Here is a 6,276-nt window from a genome sequence, read left to right on the forward strand (position 1 = left end):
AAATGCTAATGCAATTAATGTACAATAATCCTCTGGCCAAAGACATGCGAGTGGATATGAATGTATTAGAGAAGGGGGTGTGTTTACTCTAAACATGTGGAGAAATGTGTGGGAACTGTCCGTATTGACGTGAGCGTCGGTGAGCGTTTTGATTAGTGAAGACTAAGGTAAGGGGCTGTGTCCTGTATAGAAGGGGTCTCCCAGTGAGTGGCTCATTGTGCATGCATTAGGATGGCTGCTTTTGCATTTAATTCCGTCTCCCATGATTAAAAAAATGTAATTCCAACCAGTTTTACATTTCCCCCCTTCTCTCTCCCCCCCCCCTTTTTTTTTTTGCTATTGCAAAGATTTTACACAGCTATAATATATAGCAATCACACAATGTATTTGAAAGATTTTGTTTTTGTTTGTCTCGTTTTGTATTTTGAATGAAGCATGTGGCTAAGGTGCTAGTGACCGCCACCGTGCATGACTGTAGTGTACAACACACTGTAATTACACCATATGGCACTGGCCGTGCTCCGAATAGACTCTGACCTCTGGTCATGCAACTATTGCCGCCCCAACAAATGATTTGATTACTGTAACCTCGGTGTGTCTCTTCTTCCCCCCCTCCTTGTTGTCCTTCTTCAGCTTTCTCTCCCCGTTTCTTTATTCCTCTCTTTCGCTGTTGTTTCTTATCTGCTCCTTCAGTCTTCCTCATCTGTCTCCTCCCTTCCTCCTCCTCCTCCTCCTCCTCTCTACATCCTCTGCCCTCCCCCTCTTCTTCCTCCTTCCTTCTCCTCTTCCTCCTTCCTCAGAGAGGCCTCGTCCTCGTCTCGCTCTCCCCAACCTCCTCACACTGGAGCCTGCCTGGTCTCCAGACTACCACTCACAGCTGACCTGATTCCAGCTGCGCTGACCCAACCTTCTGTAATCTTATAGACTCCACTCTCCTCAGGGTCAATATTACTCACAGAGTCTGATGTGGATCCAGCTTCTCCGTGTCGCCGCCCAGAGCTATCTGGCTGTCGCTATGAGTTTATGCTGAACTTCCTTTTTTCCCTCCGCCCCCCCCCCCCTGCCTCCCTCTCTCCCTCTCTCTCTCTCTCTCTCCATCTAAATGATCACTTTAAAATAGATGGCATCGAGGATGGCGATTTAGCTGAAAAATGTCAGGCCCCTCATGATTCTAAATGATAAAGCTGGAAGTGGGCTCTGGTCTCTTTTCTCCACACGCCGCGGAGAATAAAGGCTGGCAGAGAGAGAGGAGATCGACTGGAATACACAATTAAAGAAATGGCTGTAATGAAATACTATCGCGCACGGCTTTCACTGGGTGGTCATCACATTTCAGATGAAATGATGTATACGATGCCGGGTAAAGCACGGGGAGGAATATGTTTATGTGTGGGTGGGTGGGAGTTGGAGAGCTGAAGAGAGAGAGAGAAAGAGAGAGAGAGGGAGAGATGGAGCAATACAATTTATTCCTTAAGTGAGGAGAAGGCCGAATGGCCTGCCATTAACGCTTGCCGAATCTACACACGCTCTGATAATTAAGTAATCCACAAGAGCGCAGGCAAAATTGGACAATCACTAACACCCAACGCTAACACCCTATGGTATCCTCACGCAGCCATGCTCACGTTACTGCCTCTCTCTTTTCCACCGGCATCAGTTCAGATTACGCTCAGAGTGTTATTGCACTGTGATTTCAGATTGCAGCACTACTGGGAAATGCTTTGCTTGTGAGCTCCAAACTAATGATTCTAGATGGGCTAATTGTAAGAGAAGAGAACGCACGCCCTTTTCACTGTGCTCTTTATAGCTGTCTAGGAAAACCTGTCCCTTTCATTTTAACGCTGAACTCTCAGCGAAGCTTGAAAAGCATTGACAGCTTGACTCACAGAGCTTGAGAAGCCTCCCTGTTTGAGATTAGACAGTTGTCCTTTTCCAGGAGACTCTAAATAGAACAGTTTTAGCAAAGGCTGCCTTTCTCTCTTTTTTTCTTTCTTTCAACTCATTGCAATATCATCTCATAACACCCATCCAACCACAAAGAAAGCTTTGTGTAGATGGTCTCAGAAGAGATCAACCTTAGACATATATCTAAGGTATCTATGAATGAGAGTTGTGAAGAAATGTGTTTAAGAGCACACTTTCATAAGTAGCTATACCAGGCCACCATGTGCTAACGCTAATTTTCTCATTCATGATACCAACTGTAGCAATAATTAAAACATGACAGTCAGGTGTGCTGAAGTAAACTGTCAACAGATTATTTCACACAAAGGTTAAACATAGAAACTCAACAAACAAAAAAATCAGTATTGAAAACATATGGCTTAAATCACAATGTAATTTGTTAGTGTAACTGTTTTTACAATGTCAGAGCAAAAATGTCCAATGTTGGTTGTAGAAAAATCACAAATGAAACACATCATCTCACTGAAGAGGACATGGTATTCCATTTAATTTCAGAAACTTTTGTAAATCTTAAAATACAAACACATACAGTATGTCTCTAATGTAAACCAATTAACACACGGCCAAGCTTTTAGCTGTGACATCTGTGCTGTTTGCAAGACAAATTTGTTTGCTAGTAAGGCTACTAGTTTTAGAAACAAAAAAACTTCACAGGTGTTGGCTACTTTTGAAATGCAGAGAGTTAAGACACAGCCATTTAGATTTGTATTGCTGCATTTGTGTTGTCAATTGAAATCTCATGGAAACTTAGATCCATGAAACATTTTAGTTAATCTCTTCGTAAACTACAGGACTTGAAATAATGTAATGTTAGTGTATTTATAGGTTAGCTTCTACCGATACAACTCCTCATATTGTTGCTGTTGAACAGATCTATGTTTGCTTTGTTGCACACCATATGGCCCTGATGAGGTACGCACCCACCCTCCTTGGAGCTACTGTAACTGGTATGGGCCCTATGTGAAACATCAGATGGCTAAACTGGAAAACATGTATGATCACTTCCACTTGTTGAGCGATAAATGGAAGCTTTAGCGTAAGTAGAGGCGACCTGTCAGCTTCAGTCAGCATTTTCCAGGTCAAGCCACTTCAAGACCTGGACCAATGATTGGGGATATGCAAGACTTTTACTAGCCTATTCTATCGCATATTTGGCAAAGTATAGTACGCAACTTTACTGAGTGTTTCTGGTCGAACATTGATTTTAACAATGATTCTGTGAAATTGGTAAAACTCTTGACCTGCTTTTTAAATTCAGTTTTTATTGTCTGCAGTGTTTTGTAAATTCATGAAGAGATTTTTTTGCAACCATTAACAAGTGTCCAATCATGTAATCCAAACAGATAACACTGTTTACATAGCCCAAATCTAGTTAGGTTGCTATGGAAAGCTCAACAATGCCTTTAAGGAAGGCTAGATCAGAACACCTATCCCTGACATAGACTCAGAGCAATGTGGCATCTGTGACATGTAACATAATGTTGACAGCACCAGTGAGCCTGTCTTGTTTGATACTGGTGAAAAAGGAGAGACAACATAATTATGCTCATTTATAGTTAGCATCAAAAGAAATAAGGTAAGAAATTGCAACTGATGTTAGCCTGGTTAATGTTAGCAGGCTAACTTCGTGAGGTAGCCTACAGTATAAACTTAACAAACAGAAAGAGAGGAAACAATCCCATAAGTAAACATAAGTTAGTCTATGAGCAAAATAGAGACAACTTTTAGCTGACCCACCGCAGTTTGTGCTTTCTCATCGCATTACATTTGATTTGCAAATAGATTTTGTCATGCCCCCCACCCACAGCTGCCTGCCTGCTTGTTGTGTCATAATTGTGTAGGCCTATCTCAGGTATGGAGCCCGGGAGCCTCAATTCAAGATTATTGTTTTGTATACAGTATTAACAGATGTAGGCCTAATCGTTTTACAAAATCGTGCTCCCATGGCATTTCACTTATTTGTGTGCTCATTTTAGTATCTTGTGTTCTTGTTTTACTTGTGTGCTTGTTTGACTAATGGTTGTGCTAAATTAAAACGAGAACTGAATTTAGTAAATTGAGCACACAATTTAGTAAAACGAGCACACAATATATTGAATGAGCAGATAATTTGGTAAACCGAGCACACAATTTAGTAAAAATGAATGCACATTCTCTCATTTTACTAGATGCGTTCATTTTAGTAAATTGTGCACTTGTTTTAGCTTACTAAATAGTATGCTCATTTTGTTACATTAAACACAGGCACAGTTTCGTAAAATAAGCACACAATTTAGTCAAATTAGCACGGCATTTTGTACAGTAACCACATATTTTCTGGATACAACAACAAAATATCTCTCAATGAGACCCCCCGGGCCCCATACTCTGGAGACTTTCAGGGGAGCTACACAAGGTGCGTAACTGAAGCGTTCTGTTCGCGACGCGTACAGTATGTTGCAGCAGTTCATAATCACTCTAATCAATGGAAGTAGCTACAACAGACGCAACAGTGGGGCGTAGTTTGACAAAATTAGACCAGTTTTCTAAAATGGATTTTACGCACGTGGTGTAGCTCCCCTGTTAGAGTAGCTATATTCTTGACTCCGTTATGGGGCTCACCATTCCACCAGCAAGTAATGTCTTTAGCCAACGTGAGACAGCTATTGACAAAGAGCAAAGACAGAACAACAGCATTACATACAGTACCACAAGCCTCTAGAAAATGCACTTTGTTCTGAATTTATGTCTGACCTTATTAAATTTGCTTTTCAGATACTGTATATGCCATTGGTAACGTGCATTGTGCCTTCTGTCTGATGTTGAAACATCTGAAAGGTAAGGAATTTGAATAGGAAAAGACCTTAGAAGTCAACATTACCCGATACAAAGTGTTAGGCTTTTATTTAAACAATGCCAATGATTACATCAGTCTACATCTCAGGGTAATTCTGCACAGCTATGCTTGTCCTAAACAAATACCAAGGTGTATATAAAAGTGTATATACTCACTTGTGCATACACTAACAAACTATGCATGCATGCATGGCGAGACTATAGTTTAATATCACATCCTGAAACCTACATTTATCACTGAAGAGATACACACGGACGACAGGAAGATATTGCCTGGAATGCAGTTGTACTGCAGCAGCACATGTCGGAAGTATTTTCTTTCTGTCCATACTTACTTAAAGGTTTAATTCACCTTTCTCAACGATTCATGTTTGACCTAAAAACAGTTTTCATCTTGAAAGTTTGCGTCATCAGATTAAATTAACATTAACACCCAGAATAGAAGGATGAACCTGTCTCTTGACAGTGTTTTTCCACAAACTGCTATGGTCTATTTGCATTAAATCAGTAGTTTTGATGCAAACACCTAAGTGTGTCAAAACATCCTAAAGCCTTGGATGAAAGTTGTTTAAGGAATGGAGCAGGGAAAAAAAACCCTGCAAATATGCTATGACAAAATGATTCCTCCTCCCCCACCCCAGTCGGCTATCACACAGCTTTAATTCATCACATTATCCTAGAAGTCAGGAAATGCAAGGGGAAAAAATGGTGATCAGCTCACTAAGCCCTTGTTGCTCGGAGTATGCCCTAACACTCGCATCCTTTACCCAACCCCCCCCCCCCTCCACCCCCCACCCCCAGTAGCCTGCGGTCTCTCCTCTCTGTCGGGCTGAGGCCCCCCAGACCCCCCCAGCACAGTGCACAGTGAGTGCTCATCCACCTTGATATCATTGATGAGCACGCTGGCCCATTTGAACAGGTTACTGTGCTGGGACGTGGGCCGCCGGTATTAATAATATAAAAGGGGTGGGTGGGGGGGCACTGCTGTCTGGGGAGCATGGAGCACTGAGCGCTGAAGTGGAGTCTCCTCGCTGTACCCCTCTTTTCTTTCATTTGTTACGCAGTTTACCCAAACATGGCTCGCTCCACGCACGTGTGCCGTGTGGTGCGTGTTGGGAGTAGACAGATGCTCCAGAACACACACACACACACACACACACACACACACACACACACACACACACACACACAAAACGTGTGAGGCACTCAAGGATGCTGTGTTGGGAAGTGCCTCGCAGTGAGGAGGGTGGTACAGAGACGCGTGTTGCGCTACAGTGTACTGTATGTTGTTTTCCCCTGCATCAAATCCCCTCTGTTCGCCCCACTAACATTCCTCGTAAGTACCTTGTCTGTCATATTAGTGCATGGCTTTAAGCAATAGCTTCTTATTTAATTCATCCCCCCCTTGCTAAAATGTAATTTCCCTTGTGTTGATGTGCTCTTGCTCACAAATCTGTTAATCCAGTTACTTGCCCA

This window comes from Sardina pilchardus, chromosome 9 (assembly GCF_963854185.1).
Source record: "Sardina pilchardus chromosome 9, fSarPil1.1, whole genome shotgun sequence".
Lineage (NCBI taxonomy): Eukaryota > Metazoa > Chordata > Actinopteri > Clupeiformes > Clupeidae > Sardina > Sardina pilchardus.